The following is a 17335-nucleotide window of genomic DNA, read 5'->3' on the forward strand; positions in this document are numbered from 1 at the left end:
TGGTTCAGGTTAATTAAGCATTGAGACAATAGGTTGGGCTATAAAGGGAGAGGGGATTTATGGTTAATGGGTCATAGCTGCCAAATGCTGGCAAGTCTTCTGTAGCTACAGATAGTAGTCATCTTCTCAAGTTGGCAGCTCCCAGCCAGAATCCTATCATGTATTTAACACCTAATCACCATAGAGAATAAGCCTTACTAACACTGTTATACACAAAACATTGCTGTCAATTACAATGTTATAATTGTAACTGCACATGGGAAGTATGTGAGTGACAGTGAATGTTATGAGAATGTGAGTTAACATTTAGCCACTAACAGAGAACAGCATGCTTGTTTTGTCACAATTTATACATACAATATCACTGTAATACAAATAAAATAAAAAAATTGTATTGATAATGTTCTGCTAAGACATTATCTGTTAAAGGAAGTGTATGTAAGATTGTGGCCAAAACTGGTACTTCAGGTGTATCCCCTCTCCCTCTCCCCCTGACTTGAGGTTGCCAGATAGGCTGCAAGATCAAGCAGGAACTGTAGCTGCAGCTGTAACTAGAGCAGATTTGGCAACCCGGATGCCGAAACATGACTGCAACAACAACTTTAAAATGACAATATCCTGGCCAGACTACTGTTGTCAGTGATATAACTATTTGAAATTAACATGATTTCTTAATGTCTAGTGACATATCAGGGCCTTTTTATGATTAATTGAAATACATTTCTTACATACTGTTCCTTTAAAGGGGGGGTGAAATGCTGTTTCATGCATACTGAGCTTTTTACACTCAGTATGTTTTTACACCAAGTCACTGTTAAAGACTTGGATTCCCATCCTAAACATAGACAAAGTTTCAAAAACTAATGTTGGACGTTTGATGGAGTATTTCTGTGTTAAAAATACTCCTTCTGGTTTCTCACAAGTTTCGGAGAGTTTTTTTTGAGTATGGCTCAGCTTGACGTTAATAGAACGGAAGGTCCTTGTATGGGCCGTACGGGCTCTTCTCCCGGTAGGGTGCGCGCACGCGTGACTAGAGGGAGAGAGGAAATGCACGGCCGTAAACACTCTCAGCTGGAGATCCAGTCGTCCATGAACACTAATGTCGGTTATAGTCCACGCCGCGCTCCACTTCATTCCTCCACTTTGACATTAAGCGACTTCAACGCTTCAGCACAGCGTTCCGGGAAGGCAGCGCTGCATTTGAACCGATTTGAACGCAGAAATGCTTCAGTCGCATCGCAAAGTGGATCTCCACACTCCAAGAAGTGTGTTTTTGACGGAGCCGTCCCAGCGATAAAGGTTCGGTCCTGCTTTGGAAGCAGCCGGTGAGTAAAACTGCTTCAAATATCTGTGCTGTTGCTTATCGTCACGTGAGTAAACATCAGTAAACGACACGATCGCGTGCTTCGTCATTCAAATGCGCTAACGGACTTCATTGCGGTTCTATGTAACTTATAACGTTACACTAGTCTGACGTGCAAAACCGTTTTGCTTGCTACTAAGGTTTGGACGCATACAATAGTCCATAAACCCAATCATGTCCTCATAAACTGAGAGTAAAGACAAATGTTGACAGGCCACTAAATACAGTACATACCACAGAGACAGACGTCCTGCTGTTGCTGTTTCTATTTCAGCCTCCGAATTAGATTCTGGATCATATCTATTAGCTGAGAGCGATAGCAAGGGTTTCTCCACGCTTGAGGACGTCACCGCTTTGCGCATTCGTCATTCTTTAGCTCCGCCCACACGATATGCCTCCAGCCGCTCGTTTTTTTCCGGAAAGACTCGGTACAGCCCATATTTCTTTTACAAATATAATAAAACTAAAGACTTTTCGGAGATGCAATACTACTCTATAGGTACTCAAGATTGACATGAGATTGACTGAAACTAAGTGTCCCCCCCCCCCCTTTAATTTCACTGAATTTCCTTCCAGCCTAAAACACAACAAAATGCAACAAATAATCCAATATATTGGTAATACTCTATGAAAAATTACATCATATTAACATAGTACATTGGGCAAAGTACTAATTTTACAGGCTTTTCTTACAATGTACATATTTAAAAAGAATTATTGTATTTTCCTGCATTGTATTAAAAATAACTTAAATGTATTCAATAAAAAGTGCATATTTAAGGAAGAAATATTGTTTTTTATAGGAAACATTCATACTGAAAAACATTTTTGAAGTTTCATTAAAGGGATCCCCTGGTGTTGAGACTTGTATGGCTTAATTTAACATAAATGATGTCTCTTACTGAATTTTGTTGCCATTTTGTTTGTGTTCTAGGTTGATGACGTAGATTGGTTGAACTCCTCAATCAGCTGGCGTTACCCGTAGCTATTTTTACCACAACGCAACTCGAAAATTGTTTCAGAGTTAAACAAAACCAATGAATTGCTTTGTAATTGTACTTAAAACACACTCAAACATACATGTGCACACAAACTCACCTACACAAGTCACAAACAGATCGGCGGCCGGGCACACACACCTGACAGACTGCGCTGTCTCAATCGAGATGTTGGGCTGCTCAGTCTCCACGACAGGGGCTGAATCCGAAATCGACCCCCTATACCCTGAAATAGGGCATTATTTGAAGGGACGGCCATTTGTAGTGTTGTCCGACATCATGGACATGTTCGAGTGCAGTCATTCAGTCTCACGTGCACCGCAATAACGAGTGTACAGCCGATTTACAAACAGCTGTCCGACTTCACGCACCCAAACATACATGTGCACACAAACTCTCTCGCTCACACAGACTCACACACCCCAACAGATCGGCGCGAACACACACACACACACCCCAACAGATCGGCGCGAACACACACGCACTGCGTGCGCGCATACATAACCCTCAATCACTTGTGTTGATATCTAGACTGTTGATATGCAGTAGATTAACTGTAATGCCTAATGTATCCAGCAGAGGGAAATATCTAGGTAGGATGATGGGATAAGTTAACGTGAGGAGGAAGAGAGGCAGGATGTTTTGGTGATGATGCATGGGATTGTTTGTGCATTAAAGTTTGAGCACAAGCTCAGTGAATTAACCTCAATCTTTAAACTTTCACTTTTAAGACACAAATTACTTTCGCTACTTTTGTTCACTAATACAACTTGAAGGAGTTAATGAAGACGATCGAGTGCGTGAAGTCGGACAGCTGTTTGTAAATCGGCTGTACACTCGTTATTGCGGTGAACGTGAGACTGAATGACTGCACTTGAACATGTCCCTATGGTGTCGGACAACACTACAAATGGCCGTCCCTTCAAATAATGCCCTATTTCAAGGTAAAGGGGGTCGATTTCGGATTCAGCCCCTGTCGTGGAGACTGAGCAGCCCAACATCTCGATTGAGACAGCGCAGTCTGTCAGGTGTGTGTGCCCGGCCGCCGATCTGTTTGTGGCTTGTGTAGGTGAGTTTGTTTGCACATGTATGTTTGAGTGTGTTTTAAGTACAATTACAAAGCAATTCATTGGTTTTGTTTAACTCTGAAACAATTTTCGAGTTGCGTTGTGGTAAAAATAGCTACGGGTAGCGCCAGCTGATTGAGGAGTTCAACCATTCTACGTCATCAACCTAGAACGCAAACAAAATGGCGCCGCCCATGGTCCAAATATAAAATCGATTTTTTAAATAACGTAGATCTTTCATGGGTTTTCTACTACATAATTCAGTAAGAGACATCATTTATGTTATATTAAGCCATACAAGTCTCAACACCAGGGGATCCCTTTAAAATAAAGGCACCAAGATGTTAGCAGCAGATCCTTTAAGTCCTGCTGCGAGGTAGGGTTTCAATGGATCGGACTTGTTCGTTCAGCACATCCCACAAATTCTTGATTGGATTGAGATCTGGGGAATTTAGAGGCCAAGTCAACACCTCAAACTCGTTGTTGTGCTCCTTAAATTGTTCCTGAACCATTTTTGTTTTGTGGCAGCACTGGCAGGGCACATTATCCTGCTGAAAGAGGCCACAGCCACCATACATGGTCTGCAACAATGCTTAGGTAAGTGGTACATGTCAAAGTAACATCCACATGAATGGCAGGACCGAAGGTTTCCTAGCAGAACATCACCCAAAGCATCACACTGCCTCTGCCCACTTGCCTTCTTCTCATATTGCATCCCTGGTGCCATGTGTTCCCCAGGTAAACAACGCACATGTACTTGGCCATCCATGTGATTTAGAAGAAAACGTGATTCATTAGACTGGGCTACCTTCTTCAATTGCTCCGTGGTCCAGTTCTGATGCTCACTTTGCCCACTGTTGGTGCTTTCAGCGGTGGACAGGGGTCACCATGGGCACCTTGACCGGTCAGCATATGCAACAAACTGTGATGCACTGTGTTTTCTGCCACCTTTCTATCAGAACCAACATTAACTTATTGAGCAATTTGAGCTACAGTAGCTCGTCTGTTTGATCAACCACACGGGCCAGCCTTTGCTCCACACATGCATCATTTAGGCCGCTTATGACCATGTTGTCGGTTTACCACTGTTACTTCCTTGGATCACTTTTGATAGATACTGACTGAGATAATCAGTTATTCACTTCACCGGTCATAATGTTATGTCTGATCAGTGTATATATGTTACAAAATGTACAAAATACTGTTCTTTTGAAGTCATAAACAAATTAAATCCACAAAAACTTTACTCAGCACAACTGTTTTTAACATTGATAAGAATATGAACATTTTCTTGAGCACCAAGTCAGTATCCTACAACGATGGCTCATCCAGTCAGATTTTAAAGTCAGAACAGACTTAGAACTGTTTTATGATGATTTGCTAAGAGACGGTATCTGAAATTAGTGCACTCAATCCAAGCTATAGATTAAAATAAAAATAATTCAAACACATTAGCATCCCATATTTCTAAAATGTAAGCACTGAAATGAGAGCTATAGGGTTGAACGGCATGTCTATGAGAAAACATTGCATATCATTAACAGGCCAAGCCACTGAGTGTCCAAATGAGCTGACCACCACAGCAGATTAAAGTCTATTGGCAACCTTCCACCCCACAGCTTGACCTCTCACACTGTTACTCATCTCACACAGTCTTGACTCGCAGCAGTAGGTTTTGTAGACACTGGTGGCCAATGTGGCCTGTAATTGGGAGAAAGGAGAGGCCAGCAGCCCCTCTATTAGTCCTTGGCACCTCTGTGCTGCAACTCTGCAGGAGACGGAGTAATTGGACCTGTCTAGTCTCTCTCCAGTCACCAGTTCAAGTTTAAAGTGATAGAATTAGTAACGCACAAAGAGAGAACACAAAAGTATATCTCAACCATGTTGAATGTAAAATGCAATTATTGATTACAAAAAAACTAGACAATCGGAGTGGTGTTAGACCGTTAACTCATTGCTAACTTATACTGCCCTGATTTAACCAGCAAGTTTCTGAACAGGGGCCATGCACAGATAATTTGGAAGGCAGGTGCTCAACCTACAAAAAAGAGAGTTTTTGTTTGTAAAACACCAAAGACTAGTGGTAAGGATCTCGGTTACAACTGTAACCCTGGTTCCATGAGACATGTTTAAAATGTTGCAATATGCCTCTGCATGATTGCATCTTAAAGCACATGTGAAATTAATCCAATGGCATGGTGGTAAGTCATCCCATATATAGTATGTGACCGCTTGAAGCTTTAAAGCACACCCGAACAAAACAATGTCAGCTTCCGATTGGCTGAAGCAAGTCGATCACAGGCATTCAGAGAGTATGGTAGGGTGAAGCAACATTTCATTCTCTTCTCTGGGAAACAGGGTTACAGTCGTAACCGAGATGTTCCCTTTCAAAGGAACTGCACGCTGTGTCAGATGTTGATGCTATGGGGACATTAATACCCACTATACAATACTGACTAGTGCCTGTTAGTATTAATCATGGCGAGCAGAAATCTAGGGCATAAGTACCTGAGACCCTGGGGTGGAGTCCAAGTTTACCGTCCTTCGGATGAGACGTTAAACCGAGGTCCCACCTCTCTATGGTCGTTAAAAATACCAAATTTGCCCATTGGCCCCTGTCCATCATGGCCTCCTAATAATCCCCATATTGGCTTCATCACTTGGGTCTCCTCTCCACTATAAACTGGTGTGTGGTGAGCGTTCTGGCGCAATATAGCTGCCGTTGCATCATCCAGGTGGATGCTGCACATTGGTGGTGGTTAAGGAGATTCCCCCTTCTATGTAAAGTGCTTTGAGTGCCTAGAAAAGCACTATATAAATGTAATGAATTATTATTATTATTATTATTATTATTATTATTATTATTATTATTATTAAAGAACCTCACAAATGTATGCAGAGAGAACCAGCCATCCAACACTAAATATTCAACAATATTATTGATCTTCCTCCATCACTAAATTTTCTTAAGCTGGACTTTGACACTATTTTCTTCTAGATCTGCTGTACAGCCAAAACGTGTTGGCTTTATTTTATTGTTATCACTGTAAAGCAGCGTTGAAACAATCTGTATTGTATAAAGCGCTATATAAATAAAGGTAGAGGTCGACCGATTAATCGGTTTTGCAGATTAATCGGCACCGCTAGCTGATTGGTGGAACAATCAGTTATCTGTAAAAATTAATACTGATAGATTTGTTTAATGTCCAAGACGTGCCCACCTGCTCGGAGTTAGAGCCCACTCCACCAGGGGTGTGGCCTCTTCCTGGGTGCTGGCTCGTGGCGCGTCGCTTACAGATGTTGTAAAGCTGCGGGCTGGGCGACACCCAACATGTTTGCTAGATTTTAATGCATGCGTGTAGAGTCGCTATCTTCCCGTGTACTCACTTCCATAGTCAGTAACACCGAAGTGCCCGTTCTAAGTGTCGGCTTGCTGCGCCACTCCCTTCCAAAATGGAATGGATATGTGCGCTTATGCTCCAGTTGAGTTCCCCAGTATGGCGAACCCTGTTGAGTCCTCCGCAACCCGCGGCAGTCAGATGTGGCGGAGCGTCCAACGCCAGGTCAAACACTCGTATGCATTGGTGGAACTTGTGTTCAGCTGTGTTCCATATGTCGTGACCCACACGCCGGTCCCATATGTGTATTCTTCCACGGTACGGCTCCCTACGGCAAGCCCGTGTCTTTCCCTCGGCAGAGCCCGTTTTGCCATCTCAGTCTGGTGTTGCTCTCCCGTCTATAATGGCTGGGTCCACCCCTGGGACTTCCATATGTTGTACTGCCCACGGCCAGTCCATTCGTGTATTCTCCACATGGTAACTCCCTCTGGGCAGGATGCTTTCCCAGCGTTTATCCAATAGTCTGCTGAATGGGTCTTGCAGAACAGCAGCGTGACTCTCCCTGCGTAAATTTCCCCGCCCAGTACAGATGGGGTCTGAGGGGCCCTAGCAGGGCGCTGGAAGTGGTAGTAACTGTGGCGCTTTCCAAAGGGATCCCAATTCGTCGTTGACGTCCGACATACGCTGAAGACATATTTGCACTTTATCCTCATCAAACCCAAACAGACTATTATGTGCCCAGGGAATATTATCACCAAGTCATGTGCTGTTATATTACCCATTATTTCCCTACCATGCATCAACGTTAGGAAGGTTAAAACATACTTCATTATGCATGCTATGAATCTGAGATCAGGTGTTTCTGTAATGATTTGGTATCTGTGCTGGTAGAGGGCTTGAGTGAAATCAATAACTGGCGACACCTGTCTCCAGCAAAGCCGAGAAAGGATCTATCATAGTAGAAGCGTGATTTATGCCGTTAGAAGACAGATCAGGAGGACAGGCCACAGAGACAGATGCGGGTGGATGGAGAGATGTAGATAACGATAGATGCACATCCTTCTTTGCCAGAAAGTGTCAGGGAACAAAATTCCTGTGTTTTTTTCTTGTGTTTTTTTCCCACCAGCAGTGAAAGGTCTGTAACCATCAGTGCCCTTTTATCTCAAGCAATATATGTAAATGTACATGCATTAAACGAGAACTGCTAGTTAAACTCAGTAATTAATTGACAAATCACTGCAGCAGATGAAGAAATACTCCATGTTAGAAATGCAGTGGAATTGTATGGCAGTACAGTCTTTAACTATTATTTGTGTATATTTGTGATTGTATTAAATTCTATGGTCACTCTTCTAGGACATCCATGTGAACCTGAGAAGAAAATTCACGGAGCAGCGGGATCATCATTTCAGCGATTAAAACGTTAAGATCAACTCTGTTCTTTACATAAAGACATTGTATATCTTCAGAAAACTTGGAATGCAACATGAGTTTAAGGTGCCCTAGAATTAAAAATGTAATTAACCTTACCATGGTGAAATAATAAGAGTTCAATTCATGGACATCACATACTGTGAGTCTCAAACATCATTGCCTCCTGCTTTCTATGTAAATCTCGCGAATCCAAAACTCCACGGAAAAAAGTGCTTCTCAACATAATGCCAACCGTGACGCAAACATTGGGGATCATTTATATGCACGCCCCCAACATTTGCATCTGTCCAAATATGTTAATTGTCAGGCGGAAATGGAGTGAATCATCAGGTAAACAAGCTGCTCGCATGGACACACTTCATGTTCCAGGCTGTTCAGGAGACCTGAGGACTTTTCTACCCTTCCCACAGATAAAAAATGTCAACAGTAATGGTTGATGTTTATAATCCGATACCACAACAATTTAATTCAAGATCGTTCGTTTTTTCGGCCCATTTCAAGAAAGCTTCGCTCAGCGTCTTAAACTGAAGAAAGTGGCAACTATATAGTAGTGATTTATCCACTTATTGACTGTTTAAACAATTTCTGATTAAATTAAAAGTTTCTTAGAGAGACAGCATTGTCTAGATAACACAAGATGCTAGTACAGTAACAATAGGAAACACCAAGTACCATACAAAACTAAATAGTGTGTCTAATGAAAAAGGGTAATATTATTTTGTATTACAAAATACAACCGTAGATACTTTGCTTAGATTCGTTCACTCGATCCTTCTAGCAAACGTCACCTTTTCCACCATATAAGTTAAAACGATAGTCATTTGACAAGGCTATTTATTTTGTAAAAATATGTTATATATTTATATTTTTGAGAACTGAAGTATGGTGTTTCCTATGATGTTTTTGCCTATTTGTATTTGAGATAAGGCTACATCACAGTCACTGCATAGCCTACATTGTGACTAACGTTATATAAACATGCAATATCGTTGACAAAAAAGACAAGTCTAAAATGTAGGCTGAATTACACACTTTAAGCATAGACAGTAAAAGCATGGACAGAGCGTTCCCACAGACTTCAATGGCAGAAAATGAAGTCAATTAGAAGCACTCACTTCCTGATGGCTGAGCGAACTGCGCCGGCTCAGACTGAGCTTGACGACATAGCTGTGACGTGAGCAACCTGTCTGACAGTTGTAGGTCTTCTAGTAGTTGTGGAAAGTGAAATCTGAATTACGTTGTTTAAATGTTTTGTCCCATTGCTTTTGTCTAACTATAGGCTTCTCCCTATTCTTCTCCCTTGACTTTATCGGACTTTATGTCTCCACGTTCCCCTGACTGTTTCATAAACAGTAAAAGATAGCTTCTGAGTGTCTCCTGTCTATACGGTCATTTCTCAACTGTGCAACAGAGTCGCGTTGGTTATGACGCAATCGTTAGCCTATTTTTACAAAAACAGCTTCTACTGGGCGATAGTGTAAGAAACAAGGTAATGGAGCTTTTTATGCATTAAACAATGGACAAATGGAGTCTTTAAACGCCTGAGATGTAAAGTTATTCACTGTCAAAGTTACTTAAAAATGAATGGGAGTCAATGGGATGCTAACAGTAGGTGATGGCTTGGTTAGCAATGGCCGCCCCGGTGGAACGCTTTCCCAGGGCTAGATTACCCCCTTGACTTTAAGCAGAACATCTCAAATGGAGATTGATGAAATGCAGCTTACTTGTTTATTGGTGTTTTCAGATCGTCAGTGCGCGAGAGAGAGCTCGTGTGCATATGGTTGCCAGATTGCACATGTTTAGGTAAAAACCGAAGAGTATATAGGTTTCTTTTTACAGAAAAGCTCTGTTTGGGGGTTTTAATTACTGAAATCTGGCAACTGCACGAACGCGAGCCCTTTCTCGCGCGCTGATGATCTGAAAACACCAAATAAACAAGTAAGCTGCATTTTATCAATCTCCATTTGAGATGTTTTGCTTAAAGTTGTATTTAGTCGGTTTGTGTTCTGTCAGGACGGTCAGGACTCACAAGCCGCTTTACTGAACTGCTGTGAGCTGTGAGCTGCTGAAATAAGCCAATCAGAGCAGAGCTCAACATTAATATTCATTATAATATTAATTGACTCCAAATAAGGCAAAAACAGAGCATTATATCCTAGGGACAATTTATAGGGTTGTAAATGGACCTGTAAAACTGTATCTGACATTTTTTTCCCTTAAATAAGCCGCATACCCTCTATGTAGATATCAGAGAACAACTAACATTTTGTTTCAAATCATTCTAGGGCACCTTTAACACTTTTATACTGTTTTGGTCCGTTTTTGCAATAAATTCCTCTGACGTGTACTTTTATTTGCCTTTTATGTATTGTTAAGAAATCGGGTAGGTTTAGGGTAGGAGTTGGGTTAGTTGCTCCAAAATATAAAAGTAGCCTATAAATATTCATAAAATCATGTCTACTTTTAAACATGCAAAGAATAAATTGCATTTTGATCTGACGCATTAGGCAAATAATTAAAATGAATGGAGAACCCTGCGCGTTCAAAAATTACGCTATAAAGGGGTATCCCGTGCTTTAAAAAGTGATGCAGAGGGGTCCTGACCGAGTGTCAATATGTTGAAAAGTTGGGAGTGAGACCGTGTTGAATAATCAGCATTTCGCTTGCGTATTTTAAATTATCTGTCCAATATTTAACAACTCAAGCCATCACTGCTGCTGCTTCACAACAAGTTGCTTTTTTTTCTGCTTTTAGGTACAATGCAGAAGTATAAATCAGCCCTTTGGGTGCCATTTAGGACAGGGCCATGTGCCCCTTCACAGAGTGGAGTGGGATACGATTTTCAGCAACTTCATGCCATGTCATAATTACATAATTATTCAGAACTGTAAAAAGCCTTCAAGCACTTGTGGAACTTGTAATTGTAACGTGTAAACAGTCCGTTGACTGTGTGCTGTGTGCGACTTTCCAGTTCCCGCTGGATTTTGTCCTCTGCATATAAGCTTAATAAAGCCTGAATCTCGTCGTCGGCCTATCGTCATATTTTTTAAACTCCATTCTTCATTCGAATAGCAAACAACTCTTACTGCACGCACCGCAACAGACTTTTAAAATAATAGTTGAAATAAAATGCTACGTGAAGTAGAGGTGGGAGTAAGTCACACATGTCCAAGTCACAAGCAAGTCTCAAGTCTTAACCTTCAAGTCTCCAGCAAGTCCAAGTCATTTGTTGTGACAACTGAGTCAAGTCAAGTCAAGTCACTGCTTTATGTCAAGCAAGTCAAGTCAAGTCATAGCTTAGGTCAAGTAAGTCACTGGCAAGTCATACAAATGTTTGATTATTCAACTGAATTTATATACTAAAATGAGCTACAACAACAGTAGTTGTATGGACTATGGGAGTTTTATTTGCAACAAAAAATGCAACATGCATTTCTACCCAAAAAAGGTGTCCACATACAGCTGAGTTGTTAATACAATAAAAATCTAAAAATTTCAAATAAATAAATTAAAACTACATCACCTAAAATGGAAATGCAACTGAAATTTGGCCAATATATTGGGTGAGATAAATTATCTTTGTATTATTTGAATGTTCTCTCTCCTTAGTCCTGTACAGCGTGACAAGGTGATGTTTAATATAATGATTAACATTAATTATGATATTACATTTTGCTGGTACAATGTCAACAGTTTACAACAAGAAGCATAAAAACTGAGCAAAATTATTGAAAATAAGTGCCAGAGAAAATACTTTACATTGTGTCGAGATTTTTAAATAAATAAAATATATATATACAATATAGAAACAAACAATCTGTGAACTGAGATACTAACACTTCCTTTATCACACACACACACACACACACACACACACACACGATGATACGCTGTCGTAACGCTCACAGGTGTCTTCACCAAAACTGGTTAATTATTCAACAAGAGAAATATGCAGATATCCATCATTGTGCAACACAAGTCGGATACCACATTTCAACTTACAGCGCTTGACGGTGTCGTAGTGAAGAGATTTCATTGCTAAAAATGATGGATACAGTGCGACCGGAACCCGCCAAATCTGCACTGAGCACGAGTACGAGTACGAGGTACGAGTACGAGGCGAGCATGGGCACGCGGTGTGATCCGTTAGTAACTGATTACCATGGAAACTTTGCGTAGGCAGCTCCCTTCATGTTCATTCATGACTGTCTCCATTAGCGTTCTCTGCTTGCCTGCTGCGTCACAAGGTTAGCTTGCGGTGCGTTCAAAAACAATATTTATTTACAAAAACAATTTATTTCGAGTCATTTAACTCAAGTCCGAGTCAAGTCTCAAGTCATGAATATCAAGTCAAAGTCAAGTCTAATCTTTTATTAATATTTGTCAAGCAAGTCTCAGGTCCTAAAATGTGCAACTTAAGTCAAGTCATGTGACCCGAGTCCCCCACCTCTGACGTGGAGTCAACCAATTAAAATGGTGTGTGAACTCAACCAATCAGCATGGCCAGCACCCAAGTCCCACTCACGAAAGTTCATGAACTTTGAAAAAGTACTACCTGACGAGCAGGGACTTTCTGAGGGGAAATTTTTTATCCGAAACTTCATTTAGACCTTCGTCCCTGTGGTCGAAACACACAAAGTACCCCCCTGATGTTCCTAGTTCCCGGGGAAACACGGCTATACAGAGCTATATCTGTACTTCATACAAAACTATTCACAGAGGACCACAGTTGCAACACATCACCGCTTGAACTATATGCTTTTGACATTTTTGCAATGAATAGATTATTGTGATTCCTTTTGTGTCTGTCTGTTAGGTTTTTATTTATAACTACATATTTTTAAGAAATGGTTATGGGTAGGTTTAGAGGGAGGAGTGGGATTAGCGAGAGTGGGATATATTTTTAATGCTATAGCCTATTTGTTACTAAAAGTGTCCCTTAATGATTTGACAGGTTTATGGTTACACTTAGTATGCATTCCAACTCGTCATATCTAGTATTAGGTTTATTATAGTAGGTAGTATAAGATGATGCATTTACTATTGTTTTTGTGGTAACACTTTAGAATAATGGTCGTTAGTTAACTACATTAACTAATAATGAACTGCACTTATAAAACATGTATTTCTCTTTTATTAATGTTCATTTCAACATTTACTAATGCATTACTAAATCATGTTAACATTAGTTAATGCACCGTGAACGAACATGAACATACCATGAACAGCTGTATTTTTATCAACTAATGTTAACAAAGATTAACAAATACAGTAACAAATGTACTGCTCATGGTCAGTTCATGTTACTTAATACATTAACTAATGTTAACTAATGACCATTATTCTAAAGTGTTTCTGTTTTTGTAAGTTTTTTTTTTTTTTAAGAAGCCATTTACTTCCGTTCACAGATAGGAAAATGAGGTTTGCAAGGGTCCTGTACTGGGAATATCATATAGAAACTGGCAGGCTATGAGCAAGGACATGATGTAAATGCAAATCATACGGCACAGTCTGTCTCCTCCTGGCTCTGTGCCATAGCAACCACAGTCTCATTTCAAATGTGTCATGCTGCATTATCATCATACACACATGCAGGCATTCACACACACATGCTTACAGTTCAGTGTTTTTTTTTTTTTTTTTCAACTTTTGTCTGACACTTTGACCAGAAGCCAAACTGAATGACAGAGCATAACTGATGTCTTCCTTGGTTTTCAATGAAACTTAAGTAGTACCAATTGTTGTATAATACAAGAAATACATTTTCTAAAGTCAATAAACAACACATTACAATAATGAGCATTTGTTCAAGTCTCCCCACATACAAGAAAATAAGATCATATAACTGCACTAAGGATACACTTAAATGCTTAAAACTAATCCAATTTAATTACATCTAATTATATTTAAACATTTATAGAGGACTAGACCAATCCACATAGACATTAATCCAGGCAGAATTTATTTATATGTCTTTCAGTAAATTGGCACATTGAATAATTATGGAACCTAGTTTCCCTCTAGACACATTAGAGAGAAAATGAGGGAGGGAAAGAAAACTGATGAATGCCACTGACTTACAAATGGATTCCCTTAACAATAGATTGAAGTGACAGCAAACAAAGCAGGTCATTTGACTATTTAATTATTTAATGCAAAGTCTTCAAATATACACTTATGTAATATCACTTGCATTGTAGAATATTCAAGACAAAAAGACAATGCAAATCAGTTTTTCTCAGTCGCTTTGGTACATTTCTCAAAACACAACTGAAATTCTCAAAACTACTTGTTCGACCTTCACATCTAGTCACTTGTGGACATAATAGAAGCAATTTCTTATTCTTTCAAACAAATTAGAAATGCTTTGGTACATTCATGCAATTGTTTATGTACAGTTCTCTGCTGTTTCCTACATTATTGATTGCTATAATGTCATGTTGCTCAAAATGAATTACACTGGTTCTCTGTTGAATAGTCTTACCCCTCAGAACATCTATAGGCATTGGTTCATGTGTTAATTGGGTCATTAAATGCAAAGTTGTTGAACTAGTTTTTTTATAATGTGTTAAATATATGTTCTATACATTTCTATTAGTTTTTTTTTTTTTTTTTTTTTTTTTGTAAATGTGTCCTAAATTGATGAATTGTGCAGATCAATCTTGAATTTCACTAATGAAAGGAAATGTAAATCAACCAATGATTCAACCAGCTCAGAGATGCATGCCATGAATCTTCATTTGGAAAGCGTATAGACAGAGCACAACACAGAGTTACAAGATCTTATAATGGAAATAAAGCAAGAACAAAAACAGGGTCAACACCCAGAAAGAAGAAGGGGGGGGGGGGGTAAGGATGTGTGATGGAAGGGTAAAGATGAGTAAAGATTATTCAAGCATTTAGTACATAGAACAGGTATGTACACTCACCTAAAGGTTTTTTTAACACCTGTTCAATTTCTCATTAATGTAATTATCTAATCAATCAATCAATCAATCAATCAATCAATCAATCAATCAATCAATCAATCAATCAATCAATCAATCAATCACATGGCTGTTGCTTCAATGCATTTAGGGCTGTGGTCCTGGTCAAGACAATCTCCTGAACTCCAAACTGAATGTCAGAATGGGAAAGAAAGGTGATTTAAGCAATTTTGAGCGTGGCATGGTTGTTGGTGTCAGACGGGCCAGTCTGAGTATTTTACAATCTGCTCAGTTACTGGGATTTTCACGCACAACCATTTCTAGGGTTTACAAAGAATGGGGTGAAAAGGGAAAAACATCTAGTATGTGGCAATCCTGTGGGCAAAAATGCCTTGTTGATGCTAGAGGTCAGAGGAGAATGGGCTGACTGATTCAAGCAGATAGAAGAGCAACTTTGACTGAAATAACCACTCGTTACAACAGAGGTATGCAGCAAAGCATTTGTGAAGCTACTGCAAGATGCCATCCTATCAATATGGGCCAACATTTCTAAAGAATGCTTTCAGCACCTTGTTGAATCAATGTCACGTAGAATGAAGGCAGTTCTGAAGGTGAAAGGGGGTCAAACACAGTATTAGTATGGTGTTCCTCATAATCCTTTAGGTGAGTGTTTTTCAAAAATGTGCACTGACTCTAATACTGTATACTTACTGTAATACTTAATTTTACAGTATCATATTACACTTGCATTTTACAGTATATAGTAAATGCACTTTATACAGATACTACTCTGATCACAAAAAACACATTCACTACATATAAAGTGTATATGTATATGTAGTCTTGTTTTTTTATTTTATATAGCACAACGACATTGTACGGTAATTTGTTGACAGACCAACAGTAAAAGTATAACTGTGAATCCTGTCCAGTCTTTTGCAATCAGGACCCAATAATCTACAGTAATGCATCAATTTGTACTGTTAAAATTAATATATGCCATGCAGAAAATGTGCAGTCTTGTGCATTTTCAGTCATCAAAATCACAGCCATAGTTTAGATCTGAAAATACTGACACAGTACACTGTTAAATTTTGATTTGATTTGATCTTGTTTGTGAACAATGACACAAGGACTTGTCATTTTGGTGGCACTGATATGTTCATTGATATAAATACTCTACTTTGAAAGGTGAACAAGGGATTTTAATCATCTAGTTAGAAGTTACAGGCTTTTGCAGGTAATCCATTTTGTGGTGCTGTTTGTAAGAATTGTTCGAGAAATAAACTTACTGGAAAAAACGATATATATATATATATATATATATATATATATATATATATATATATATATATATATATATATATATATATATATATATATATATATATATATATATATATATATATATATATATATATATATATATATATAGTTTTTTCCAGTAAGTTTATTTCTAAGTTTATATATACAGATTTAGTACATTTTAGTACAGTGAACCCATTGTAGTGTTCAAGAATCCAATTTGAAATGATTCAAAGTTTGTGACATAGTGCATTATCCTGCTGGAAGAAGTCGTCAGAGGATGGTGGTCATAAAGGGATGGACATGGTCAGAAACAATGCTCAGGTAGGCCGTGGCATTTAAATGATGCCCAATTGGCCTCGTCAGACACAGACAAGGACACAGAGGGATTAGTGCTAGTGCAAGTTTTATTATCAGAGGTTTCAGACACAGGTGATACTTAGAGGGATGGTGACACTCAGACGAAGGACGACGATTGTGAAGACGATGAAGGTGAAGACGAAGAGGACGATGATGATGAAGACGAAGATGGGAACAGGCGAAGGAAAGAGTCTGGAGGAAGACTAGGGAGAAGGAAATGTCAAAATGCCTGAAGTCCAGTGTCAAGTGATGGTCTGGGGTGCCATGTCAGCTGCTGGTGTTGGTCCACTGTGTTTTATCAAGGGCAGGGTCAATGCAGCTAGCTATCAGGAGATTTTGGAGTACTTCATGCTTCCATCTGCTGAAAAGCTTTATGGAGATGAAGATTTCGTTTTTCAGCACGACCTGGCACCTGCTCACAGTGCCAAAACCACTGGTAAATGGTTTACGGACCATGGTATTACTGTGCTCAATTGGCCTGCCAAATCTCCTGACCTGAACCCCATTGAGAATCTGTGGGATATTGTGAAGAGAAAGTTGAGAG

This window comes from Pseudorasbora parva, chromosome 3 (assembly GCF_024679245.1).
Source record: "Pseudorasbora parva isolate DD20220531a chromosome 3, ASM2467924v1, whole genome shotgun sequence".
In the NCBI taxonomy this organism is placed as follows: Eukaryota; Metazoa; Chordata; class Actinopteri; order Cypriniformes; family Gobionidae; genus Pseudorasbora; species Pseudorasbora parva.